Source organism: Camellia sinensis, chromosome 4 (genome assembly GCF_055761805.1).
Source record: "Camellia sinensis isolate YWXY chromosome 4, ASM5576180v1, whole genome shotgun sequence".
Taxonomy (NCBI): domain Eukaryota; kingdom Viridiplantae; phylum Streptophyta; class Magnoliopsida; order Ericales; family Theaceae; genus Camellia; species Camellia sinensis.
The window spans coordinates 142800644-142814138 of NC_138964.1; positions in this window are offsets into that span (position 1 = coordinate 142800644).

Consider the following 13495-nt stretch of genomic DNA (forward strand, 5'->3'; position numbering starts at 1 on the left):
ATAGAACCAATCTTTTTGTGTTGGACTTTTTTAGCATGAATTTTTTAACTTTGTTAAGTTTTTATTTTGAGACTTTTTTAACTTTAATGAGAGAAAAAATATAATAACTACGAGTAAAAAGTAATAATTTACCTTATTAACTTTTCTAATCAACTTTATATCTAGCTCCGAAATAAATGCCAAACCGGAGCCTAAAATATTCTAAAGTAGAGTTCGGGCTGAGCCCGCGGACCCAGGCTTGACAGACAAGCACAGTGCTATTATTTTTATTTTTTATTTTTATATAAAAAATGAAACCAGTTTTTTAATACATTCTCATTTCCCAATAAAGATGGAACTTTCCTTAAAAAAATAAATAAAATTACTATTACAACAAAACTATCAGTTCAGACGCACAAACTCAAAATTTATTTAAAAAATTTAGTTTATAGATTTCATACTTCATCAATTTAATTTTTATCATCCAAATATATTTTAACAAATTGTAGGTTAGTAAGTCTTGATTAATAGCATTTTCCGCACCATTAATGTACGAGTATAAAATAATCTTTTCGTATAATTCTGTTGATCAAGTTTGCACTCTTCCAAACGTTGTTGCTTTGTTACCTGAAAATACAAACCTGAGCTAGCTGACGGGTGTATTCCAGAAACTCCTCCGATGCCTAAGTCAACAATTTGACAATAGACAATAAGCTTTGTTATTTGAGAGTAAGAATTACAATACCTCTGCATAGGTCCTGTCATGAGCTTTTATAGATTCCGCCTAGAACAATCCTAGTAGGGCTCTAACTCTCCTTAGCAGAGTCCTCTTAAGAATCGTACTCCCAAGGACAATGCCTATCTTGGTACAGAAAGCTAGGAGGACTCTAACTCTCCTTAGCAGAGTCCTCCCAAGAATCACATTCTCAAGGATAATGTTTATCCTGATAATACCCTACTCAATGCCAACCAAGTGAGATGGTTATCACCTTGCTCGACTCACTATGTCTAACCGAGCCATCTGGTGTAAATACTTTGACTGGGCTGCACGATCACCAATTGCTTTGAATCCTCTCGCCGAGCAACCTCTAGCTCATCTTGCTTTATATGGCCGACATAGCACTTCGGCTCGCCCACTAACCGCATCTGGAGCTCACTAACCAGCCTGTTAACCATTGTTCCCACACCGAACTATCTTGAGCTCGTAACTTGGCCCCACAACGCGGTCAAATATTCAAAAAAAAAAAAATGCTTCCTAGCTCGACCCAATTTGGCTACACAAATTACCCTCTTAATTGCCCCTTAATTTCATCTTCAAAGCATGATTGGGATTACTTTCCTCCAGTCGAGCTAAAAACGCTAAACTCTGCCAAGCTAGAGAAGTTGTTTGGTCTCACAACTCGTTTGGTCCCAACAAGCCTTGTTAGTTGCTCAGTACGTCCTTCCACTAATCCGACATGTCCAATAAGACGTCATTCCTAGGATACGTGGCGTGCCCCTATTAGCCCTGTTCTCCTGTTACAACTGTCAAGCACATCTCAAAAATTCGAACAACCTCGTCTTTTTGCCCTCAACGTATAAATCCTTTGAGTTCGCAATCGTACGATGAGTCGTTCTTTCTGTGTCTTGCTGAGCAAACTAACTCGATTTACACAAACCCTACCAACCTGTTTTGGCCGAGATAACTGTCACCCCGATCAAAGAGTTCAAAAAAGTGTTGGTTAAACCTGTCAACTCGCGTTGGCCGAGATAGCCATCTCGGTCAAATAGTTCAAAAAAATTGGACAAACCTGCCAACATTCCTTGGCTGAAATAACTGTCATCTCAGGCAAAGAGTTCAAAAAGTTATTGGTCAAACCTACCAACCTTCTTTGGCCGAGGTAACCATCTCAGCCAAATAGTGTAAAAATTTATTGGTCAAACCTGCTAACCTGCATTGGCTGAAATAATTGTCATTCCAGTCAAAGAGTGTAAAAATTTGTTGGTTAAACCTGCCAAGCTACATTGGCCGAGATAACTATCATCCCGGTCAAAGAGTACAAAAATTTGTTGGTCAAACCTGCCAATTTGCTTTGGCTGAGATAACTGTCATCCCAGTCAAAGATTGTAAAAATTTGTTGGTCAAACCTGCCAACCTGCTTTGGCCGAGATAACTGTTATCCTGGTCAAAAAGTGCAAAAATTTGTTGGTCAAATCTGCTAACCTACTTTAGCCGAGATAATTGTTATCTCGGTCAAAGAGTATAAAAATTTTTTGGTCAAACCTGCCAACCTACTTTAGCTAAGTTAACTGTTATCTCGATCAAAGAGTGCAAAAATTTATTGGTCAAACCTGCCAATCTTCTTTGCCCAGTCGTGCAAAGGTTTGTTAGAAAGAGTTGGTCAAACTTGCCAACCTCCTTTGCCCCCTGTTGGGCAAAGATTTGTTATAAAGAGTTGGACAAACTTGCCAACCCACTTTGCCCACAATTGGGCAAAGATTCTTGCGCAGTTGGTCCTTTTCGTTGATCGTGTTAACTTTCGTTAAAGGTTTTTTGTTCGGAATCACTGTTGTGCTGGACTCTGCCCTGGCGTGTACTTCATCTTCCTCTACTCGGATGTGTTGGTGCACTTTTTTCATCAGAGTTTCCATAGTAAAGGGTTGTGTCATTGTCATTGAATCGCTCAACTTATGACCCACAAGTAGACCTCTATGGGTAGACCTCGCTTGTACTGTGCAATAGCTAGGTTAGCAGAACAATCGTCTATCTGGTTGAAGGTTTCGCAATACCTGAACATTTCTTTCTCGCCCATATCAATGGTAAGCAACTGATCTACCTCGACTGGCGTCTTGGTGTTCGTCTTAAACCTGGTGACAAACGTCTCCAAAAGTTGTGCCCATGAAGCGATGCTACCTACCGACAACTTTTCAAACCAAATTAAGCCCAACTCACCCAAGCTTGATAGAAACAAGATTAACATTAGAGCTTCATTCTGCCGATGTATGGCCATAACTTGGCAAAAGTGACTCAAGTGCATGTAGGGGTCTGACTTCCCCCCGTAGATTGTGAACTTAGGATGGTTGAAGCCCTAAGGCAATGGTGTGTTCTCTATTGCCGAAACGAATGGCGTGCTCTGTAACCTTGCCAATCGACAGGTTTGTAGGCAAGGCGTGGTACTAGTATTGTAATCTCGACGCTTCTGTGCTTTCTAGGTGCCAGTCATTGTAGAGCCGAAATCCTTTGAGGGTCATGGGCTTGGGTGTCTTTCCTCCTTCTCGTCAGATCCATCGATTTGGGAAGCTTGGTGTGCCGAGAGGTGGTTTGATGATTATGTGAGGGTCGATATCTGTTTCCCTCCATGTAAGACCTTTCAGTCCTCGTTCTCTCAAACCTTGAGTAACGAGTCCGGTAGGTTCTTGATTGTGTGTCGCTCGTGCTAAGGCTTCGATTTTTAGATTGCGATGTTGTGACTTGCCGGTCGCGATCCCCTGAGTGGCGAGAACGCGTTCTACCTTCGCAGATCTCTTCATTTTCCACATATTTTCCTTTTATCTAGCGCTTCATTGTATGCCATTGAAATCAATTGAAAGAAAACTTAATCAAAAGGTTTGTTCTTTATGATTTTTCCCACAAACGGCGCCAATTGTATGAGCAAAGAATAATCTACTCATATAACTCTGTTGATCAAGTTTGCACTCCTCCAAGCGTCGTCACTTTGCTACTTGAAAAGACAAATGCAAGCTAGCCAGCAGGTGTGTGCCGGAAACCCCTTTGATGCCTAAGTCAGCAATTTGACAATAGACAATAAGCTCTGTGTATTTGAGAGTAAGAATTGCAATACCTCTGCATAGGTCCTGTCATGAGCATTTATAGATTCCGCCTAGAACAATCCTAATAGGACTCTAACTCTCCTTAGTAGAGTCCTCCTAAGAATCACATTCCCAAGGATAATGCCTATCCAGGTACAAAAAACTAGGAAGACTCTAACTCTCCTTAGCAGAGTCCTCCTAGGAATCACATTCCCAAGGATAATGTATATCCTGACAACACCCTACTTACTGCCAACCAAGTGAGATAGTTATCACCTTGCTCGGCTTACTACACCTAACCTAGCTATTGGTGTAAATACTTTGATCAGGCCACACGATCACCAATTGCTTTGAATCCTCTTGTTGAGCTACCTCTAGCTTGGCTTCCTTAATATGGCTGACATAGCACTTCAGCTTGCCCACTGACCACATTTGGAGCTCACCGACCAGCCTATTAACCAATGTTCCCATATCAAGCTATCTTGACCTCGTAACTTGGCCCACAATGCAGTCCAATATTCAAAAAAAATGCTTCCTAGCTTGGCCTAATTTGGCTACACAAATTACCCTCTTAATTGCCCCTTAATTCCATGTTTGAGGCATGATTGGGATTACTTTCCTACAACTGAGCTAAAACTGCTCAACTCTGGCGATCTAGTGAAGTTGTTCGGTCTCACAACTCGTTTGGTCCCAACAAGCCTTGTTAGGTTTTTAGCATATCCTTCTACTACTCCGACATGTCCAATACAACGTCATTCCTAGGAAACATGGCTTGCTCCTATTAGCCCCATTCTCTTAGTATAGCTGTCATGTACCTCTCCAAAATTTGAACAACCCCACCTTTTTGCCTTCAATGTATAAAGCCTTCGAGTTCGCAATCATACAATGAGTTGTTCTTTCTGTGTCTTGGTGAGCAGACTAACTTGGTTTACACTAATCCTACCAACTGGCTTTGGACGAGATAATTGTCATCCTGGTCAAAGAGTTCAAAAAAGTATTGGTCAAGCCATTCAACTCGCGTTGGCCGAGATAACCATCTTGATTAAATTGTTCGAAAAAGTTGGACAAACCTATCAACCTTCTTTGGCCGAGGTAACCATCTTGGTCAAAGAATGTAAAAATTTGTTGGTTAAACCTGCCAACCTGCTTTGGTCGAGACAACTGTCATTTCGGTCAAAGAGTGCAAAAATTTGTTGGTTAAACCTACCATCCTGCTTTGGCTGAGATAACTGCCATCTCGGTCAAAGAGTGTAAAAATTTATTGGTCAAATTTGCCAACTTGCTTTGGCTGAGATAACTGCCATCTCGGTTAATGAATGGAAAAATTGTTGGTCAAACTTGCCAACCTGTTTTGACTGAGATAACTGTCATCTCGGTCAATGAGTGCAAAAATTTGTTGGTCAAACTAGCCTACCTGTTTTGACTAAGATAACTGTCATCTCGGTCAAATAGTTAAAAAATTTGTTGGTCAAGCGTACTAACCTGAATAGGCCGAGATAACTGTCATCTCATTCAGATAGTGCAAAAATTTGTTAGTCAAACCAGCCAATCAGCTTTGGCCGAGAAAACTGTTATCTCGATCAAAGAGTGCAAAAACTTGTTGGTCAAACCTGTCAACCTACTTTGGCCGAGATAACTGTCATCTCGGTCAAAGAGTTCAAAAATTTATTGGTCAAACCTGCCAACCTTCTTTGCCCAGTCGTACAAAGGATTGTTAGAAAGAGTTGGTCAAACTTGCCAACCCCCTTTGCCCCCTTGTTGGGCAAAGATTTGTTAGAAAGAGTTGGTCAAACCTGCCAACTCATTTTGTCCCCAATTGGGCAAAGATTTTTGCATGGACGGTCCTTCTCATTGATCGTGTTAACTTTCATTGAAGGCTTTTTGGCTGGAATCACTATTGTGCCGGACTCTGCCTTGGCGTTCGCCCCATTTTTCTCTACTCAGATGTGTTGGTGCACTCTTTCCATCAGGGTTTCCATAATAAGGGGTTGCGTTATTGTCGTTGAATCCCTCAACTTATGACCCACAGGCAGACCCCTGTAAGTAAACCCCACTTGTACTGTGTAATAGCTAGGTTGGCAGGATAGTCGTCTATCTGGTGAAAGGTTTCGCAATACCTAAATGTTTCTTTCTCGCCCATGTCAATGGTAAGCAACTGATCTACCTCGACTGGCATCTTGGTGTTCGTTTTAAACCTGGTGACAAACGTCTCCGCAAGTAGTGCACATGAAAGTAATGCTACCTTCCGACAACTTTTCAAACCAAATTAAGCCTAGGTCACCCAAGCTTGATGGAAACAAGATGCACATTACAGCTTCGTTCCGCCGATGTATGGCCATAACTTGGCAAAAATGACTCAAGTGCATGTAGGGGTCTGACTTTCCCTCATAGATTGTGAACTTAGGTTGGTTAAAGCCGTCCTAAGGCAATGTTGCGTTCTCTATTACCGAAATGAACGGCGTGCTCTACAGCCTTGCCAATGCCTTATCGACTGGTTCGTAGGCAAGGCACGGTACTAGTATTCCAATCTCGACACTTCTGTGCGTTCTAAGTGCCAGCCGTTGTAGAGTCGATATCCTTTGAGGGTCATGGGCCTAGGCGTCTTTTTTCCTTCACGTATTTTCTTCCAGAACAGTTCGTGGATCCATTGATTTGGGCAACTCGGTATGCCGAGAGGTGGTTTGGTGATTATAGGAGGGTCGATAATTGCTTCCCTTTGTGTAAGACCTTTCAGTCCTCGTTCTCTCTGACCTTGAGTAATGAGTCCTGAAGGTTCTTGATTGTGTGTTGCCCGAGTTGAGGCTTCAGTTTTCATATTGCGATGGTGTGACTTGCCTATCGTGATCCCTTGAGTGGCGAGAACGCGTTCTACCTTTGCGGATCTATTCCCCTTCTAGCCCTTTGCCATTTATCTGGCGCTTCATTGTGCACCATTGAAATCAGTTGAAGGAAAACTTAATCAAAAGGTTTGTTCTCTGTGATTTTTTCCCACAAACAACGCCAATTGTACGAGCACAGAATAATCGTCTCTTATAATCCTATTGATCAAGTTTGTGCTCCTCCAAACATTGTTGTTTTCCTAATTGAAAACACAAACGTGAATTAGCCGGCGGGTGTGTGCCAGAAACCCATTCAATCCCTAAGTCAGTAATTTGACAATAGACAATAAGCTCTGTGTATTTGAGTGTAAGAATTGCAATACCTCTGCATAGGTCCTGTCATGAGCATTTATAGATTCCACTTCGAACAATCCTAGTAGGACTCTAACTCTCCTTAGCAGATTCCTTATAAGAATTACATTTCCAAGGATAATGCCTATCCTGCTACAGAAAACTAGGAGGACTCTAGCTCTCCTTTACAGAGTCCTCCTAGGAATCACATTCCCAAGGATAATGTCTATCCTGACAGCACCCTACTTACTGCCAACCAAGTGAGATGGTTATCACCTTGTTTGGCTCACTGCGCCTAACCTAGCTATCTGGTGTAAATACTTTAACCGGGCCGCATGATCACCAATTGCTTTGAATCCTCTTGCTGAGCTACCTCTAGCTCAGCTTCCTTTATGTGGCCGACATAGCACTTCAGCTTGCCCACTGACCACATTTGGAGCTCACCGACTAGCCTGTTAACTAATGTTCGCATATCGAGCTATCTTGACCTCGTAACTTAGCCCACAATGCAATCCAATATTCAAAAAAAATGCTTCCTAGCTTGGCCCAATTTGACTACAGAAATTACCCTCTTAATTGCCCCTTAATTCCATGTTTGAAGCATGATTGGGATTACTTTCCTACAGCTGAGCTAAAACCGCTCAACTCTAGCGATCTAGTGAAGTTGTTCAATCGCACAACTCATTTGGCCTCAACAAGCCTTGTTAGTTGCTTTGCACGTTCTTCCACTACTCCGACATATCCAATACGACATCATTACTAGGAAACGTGGCTTGCCTTTATTAGCCCCATTCTCCTATTATAGCTATCATGCACCTCTCAAAAATTTAAACAACCCCGCCTTTTTGCCTTCAACGTATAAATCCTTCGAGTTCGCAATCGTACAGTGACTAGTTCTTTTTGTGTCGTGGTGAGAAGATGAACTTGGTTTACACTAATCTTGCCAATCGACTTTAGACGAGATAATTGTCATCCCAGTCAAAGAGTTCAAAAAAGTGTTGGTTAAACCATTCAACCCGCGTTGGCCGAGATAACCATCTTGGTCAAATAATTTGAAAAAGTTAGACAAACCTGCCAACCTTTTTTGGCCGAGGTAACCATCTCGATCAAAGAACGTAAAAATTTGTTGGCCAAACCTGCCAACCTGCTTTGGTTGAGATAACTGTTATCCCAGTCAAAGAGTGCAAAAATTTGTTGGTCAAACCTACCACCCTGCTTTGACCTCAATAACTGTCATCCTGGTCAAAGAGTGAAAAAAATTATTGGTCAAATCTGCCAACTTGCTTTGGCCGAGATAACTGCCATCTCGGTCAATGAATGCAAAAATTTGTTGGTCAAACCTGCCAACCTGTTTTGACTGAGATAACTATCAGCTCGATCAAAGAGTGCAAAAATTTGTTGGTTAAGCCAACCAACAATAATAGGCCGAGATAACTGTCATCTCATTAAAATAGTGCCAAAATTTATTAGTCAAACCAGCCAACCTGCTTTAGCCGAGATAACTGTCATCGCGGTTAAAGAATGCAAAAATTTATTAGTCAAACCAGCCAACCTACTTTGGCAGACATAACTGTCATCCCGGTCAATGAGTGCAAAAATTTGTTGGTTAAACCTGCCAATCTTCTTTGGCCGAGATAACTGTTATCTCGATCAAAAAGTGCAAAAATTTGTTGGTTAAACCTGTTAACCTACTTTGGCCAAGATAACTATCATCTCTGTAAAAGAGTTCAAAAATTTCTTGGTCAAACCTGCTAACCTTCTTTGCCCAGTTATGCAAAGGATTGTTAGAAAGAGTTGGTCAAACTTGCTAACCCCCTGTGCCCCTTGTTGGGCAAAGATTTGTTAGAAAGAGTTAGTTAAACCTGCTAACTCATTTTGCCCTCAGTTCGGCAAAGATTTTTGTGCGGTTGGTCCTTCTCGTCGACCGTGTTAACTTTCGTTGAAGGCATTTTGTCTAGAATCGTTATTGTGTCGGATTCTGCCTTAGCATTCGCCCCATCTTCCTCTACTCGGATGTGTTGGTGTGCTCTTTCCATCAAGGTTTCTATAGTAAGGGGTTGCGTCACTGTCATTGAATCCCTCAACTTATGACCCACAAGCAGACCCCTGTAGGTAGACCCCGCTTGTACTGTGTAATAGCTAGGTTGATAGGACAGTCGTTTATCTGGTGGAAGGTTTCGTAATACCTGAGCGTTTCCTTCTCGTACATGTCAATGCTAAGCAATTGATCTACCGCGACTAGTGTCTTGGTGTTCGTCTTTAACCTGGTGACAAACGTCTTCGCAAGTCATGCACATGAAGCAATGCTACCTTCCGGAAACTTTTCAAACCAAATTAAGCCTAGGTCACCCAAGTCGTTCATATGAAGCAAGATGCACATTAGAGATTCATTTTGCCGGTGTATGGCCATAACATGGCAAAAATTGACTCAAGTGCATGTAGGGGTCTCACTTCTCCCCATAGATTGTGAACTTAGGCTGGTTAAAGCCCTAGGGCAATGGTGCATTCTCTATTGCCAAAACGAACGGCGTGCTCTGCAACCTTGCAAATGCCTTATCGATTGGTTCATAGGCAAGGCGCGATACTAGTATTCCAACCTCGACGGTTTTGTGTGTTCCATTTGCCAGCCGTTGTAGAGCCGATATCCTTTGAGGGTCATGGGCCTAGGCGTCTTTTTACTTTGCGTCTTTTCTTCCAGAATAGTTCGCAGATCCATCGATTTGGGCAGCTCGGTGTGCCGAGAGGTGGTTTGGTGATTATGTGAGGATCGATAATTGTTTTCCTCCATGTAAAACCTTTTAGTCCTCGTTCTCTCAGACCTTGAGTAACGAGTCCTGGAGGTTCTTGATTGTGTGTCGCCCGTGCTGAGGCTTCGGTTTTCAGATTATAATGGTGTGACTCACCTGTCGTGATCCCCTGAGTGGCGAGAACGCATTCTACCTTCACGGATCTTTTCCCTTTCCACCCTTTTGCCTTTCATTTGGCGCTTCATTGTGTGCAATTGAAATCATTTAAAAGAAAACTCAATCAAAAGGTTTGTTCTCTGTGATTTTTTCCTACAAACGACGCCAATTGTACTAGCACATAATAATCTTCTCGTATTATCCTGTTGATCAAGTTTGTACTCCTCCAAGCGTCTTCGCTTTGCTGCTTAAAAACACAAATGTGAACTAGCCGGCGAGTGTGTGCCCGAAACCCCTTCGATGCCTAAGTTAGCAATTTGACAATAGATAATAAGCTCTGTGTATTTGAGAGTAAGAATTGCAATACCTCTGCATAGGTCCTATCATGAGCTGTTGTAAATTCCTCCTGGCACAATCCTAGTAAGACTCCAACTCTCCTTAGCAGAGTCCTCCTAAAAATCACATTCCCGAGGATAATGCCTATCTTGGTATAGAAAACTAGAAGGACTCTAACTCTCCTTAGTAGAGTCCTCCTAGGAATCACATTCCCAAGGATAATGTCTATCTTGATAACACCCTACTCACTGCCAACCAAGTGAGATCGCTATCACCTTGCGCGGCTCACTACGCCTTGTTGAGCTATCTGGTGTATATACTTTGACCGGGCTGCACAATCTCAATTTTCTTTGAATCCTCTCGCCGAGCTACCTCTAGCTCGGCTTCCTTTATGTAGCCGACATAGCACTTTGGTTCATCCACTGACCGTATTTAGAGCTCACCGACCGGCTTGTTAACCATTGTTTCCACACTGAGTTATCCTGAGCTTGTAACTTGGCCCACAATACAGTCCAATATTAAAAAAAAAAGCTTCCTAGCTCGGTCCAATTTGCCTACACAAATTACCCTCTCAATTACCCCTTAATTCCATCTTCGAAGCATGATTGGGATTACTTTCCTCCAGCCGAGCTAAAAGCGCTCAACTCTGCCGAGCTAGAGAAGCTGTTCGGTCTCATAACTCATTCGGTCCCAAAAAGCCTTGTTAGTTACTCAGGATGTCCTTCCACTACTCTGACAAGTCCAACACGATGGCATTCCTAGGAAACATGGTGTGCCCTTATTAGCCTCGGTCTCCTGTTACAACTGTCACGCACCTCTCAAAAATTTGAACAGCCCTTCCTTTTTGCCTTCAATGTATAAATCCTTCAAGTTCACAATCATACGACGAGTTGTTCTTTCTATGTCACGCTGAGTAGACTAACTCGGCTTACACTAACCCTGTGAACTTGCTTTTACCGAGATAACTGTCATCCCGGTCAAAGAGTTGAAAAAAGTGTTGGTCAAACCTGTCAAACCGCGTTGGCTGAGATAACCATCTCAGTCAAATAATTCGAAAAAGTTGGACAAACCTGCCAATCTTCCTTGGCTGAGATAACTATCATCTCAGGCAAAGAGTTCAAAAAATTATTGGTCAAACCTACCAACCTTCTTTGGTCGAGGTAACCATCTCGGTCAAAGAATGTAAAAATTTGTTGTTAAAACCTACCAACCTGCTTTGGCCATGTGTAGACACCCTATTTTTGACCGCCCTTACGACTTGGACTTCATCGCTTGCACACCCAATGATGAGTCTATATGCTCGTTAAGTGCTTGAAGTTCTTAGCATAATGCCACAGCTTTATAAACCTTGTACCCCTGCTACCTTGCTTTTGGACCAAAACCTTGGATTTTCAAGCTTGCAACGTCTGGTGGCCTGTCAGCCACTGTTACAGGCTACCAGCCACTTCTCTTGGTTGTTGGCCACTGATGTGGCCTACCGGCTACAAGTAGTAGCCTTCCTACCACCAATGTGATTTGCAGATATTTTGTGACAATTGTGCCGACTGTTTGCACAGTTGCTTGCATCTGCTCCCACGTGTATGGTTGGATGTTTCTAAAGGAGGTTCATGTTTTTCTATATATAGAGGACCTCTCCTCTTGCTTTAGAGGTTAAAAAAATTTGGAGCAAAATTTTTCCTCTCTCTCTCTCTCTACAATTCTCTCTCTCTCTTGCAAATTTCTTCACCTTTGCCTATACACTCTTCACCTTTGCCTATACACTCTTAACCAAACCTCTCCATCTTTGAGCTAAGGTATCTTTGAGCCTTGTTTGAGCTCTTAAGGGTGTGTTTGCCTTGTTTTATTGCTTGAAAGTGGTTTCCTCTTCAAAATGTATAAATCTTTACCTCTTTAATTGTTGTATTTGCTATTTTTCTTACTATTTTTCAATTATTTTTGTGCTATAAAAACTCTGTATTTTTTGGCTGAAACTTTGGTTGTAAGGCTAATAACGGTTGAGGGGTGGTTCACCCTTCATTACACCTTGCTCTCAAGGCTTTTACCCTTATGTTTCTCACCCTTACACTATCTGTTTTTTGAGCTTTTAAACACTAATTTTCAGAGTTTTTTCAGTGGCTAAAATCATGGTTTGAAGTTCAAAATTGGAGTGGTTAGCCTCCCCTCCTTGTGCTTTTCTTACTAGCCTAGCATGATCCATGTTTTAGCTTATTATTCTAGCTATTTTTGTCTTAATTTCAGCATGTTTTATGACTGTTTTAGGACTGTTTTTAAGTGTTTATTTCATTTGAGCTTTGTTTTGCATGCTTGTAGTGTAATTGTCCGCATAAACTTGGTGTTTTAGGCATTAGACACCATCTTATTTGAATTGATAGTGTTTATTTATGGCTTTCCATACTTGTGATCACTCTTAATCACCTTTGCAACATCCCTCATTTCTTGGCTTTTGTTTTTCTTTGAAAGTGGTTTCAAACTACTTGTTTGTTTAAGCATGAGATTGAGATGTCATGCTTAATGGTTTAATTCCTTTGGGGGTTCATTACCAATGGTTTGATGTCTCTTTCATGCTCAAAGCAACCCTTGGTTTGAGCCCTCTTTCCATTAGAGGATTTAAATTCACCTTTGGACTCAATTGATTAAAGAATGGATGGTAATCTAAAATGAAGTAATAAAATTGAGGCTAAAAAAGGTGTAAGATAATAATTGGTTAGGGTTCAATCGGACATTAATTGAACCCCTGAGTCTTGTGTCGTTTCATACTCATTAGTGATAAAAACGGTTCAAGATTCATTGTCAACTACTTCTCTTGATATTTCATGATAGGGAGGTGGTTTTGAGAGTCTTGTTTTATTGCATTCATTGAATTTTACACTTGATTCATAAGCCATCATGCAATGAAATTGCATCCATTGGTGGTTTATGAATCAAATGTACTACTCCTTTGAGCTATTCAAATGATAAGGAGGGGTAAATTGTGAAAACAAACCCTTGAGAATACACTGTCTCTGCTCTATTTGCTCTCTGTTGCAGTAGGAAAGTCTAGTCATCAGTGGTTGGCAGGCCATCATCAGTGGACGGAAGGCCTTCTGCCGGCCACCAATGCAAAATCAAGCAGTGTCCTTTTAAAGTAGAATAAAGTTGGTCTGGAGGTGGAAATCAATGCAAGTGTTCTACTATGCAACAGAGGCTTTCAGTAGCAAAAACAGTGGATTTTTTAGGTGGAAACCGCATTCATGCATGAGCCCTCCATCGATCCTTGGGATCTGTGTTATAAATATATATTAGTGTGCTTAAAATAATGGTTTTTTAATTAACTAGTTA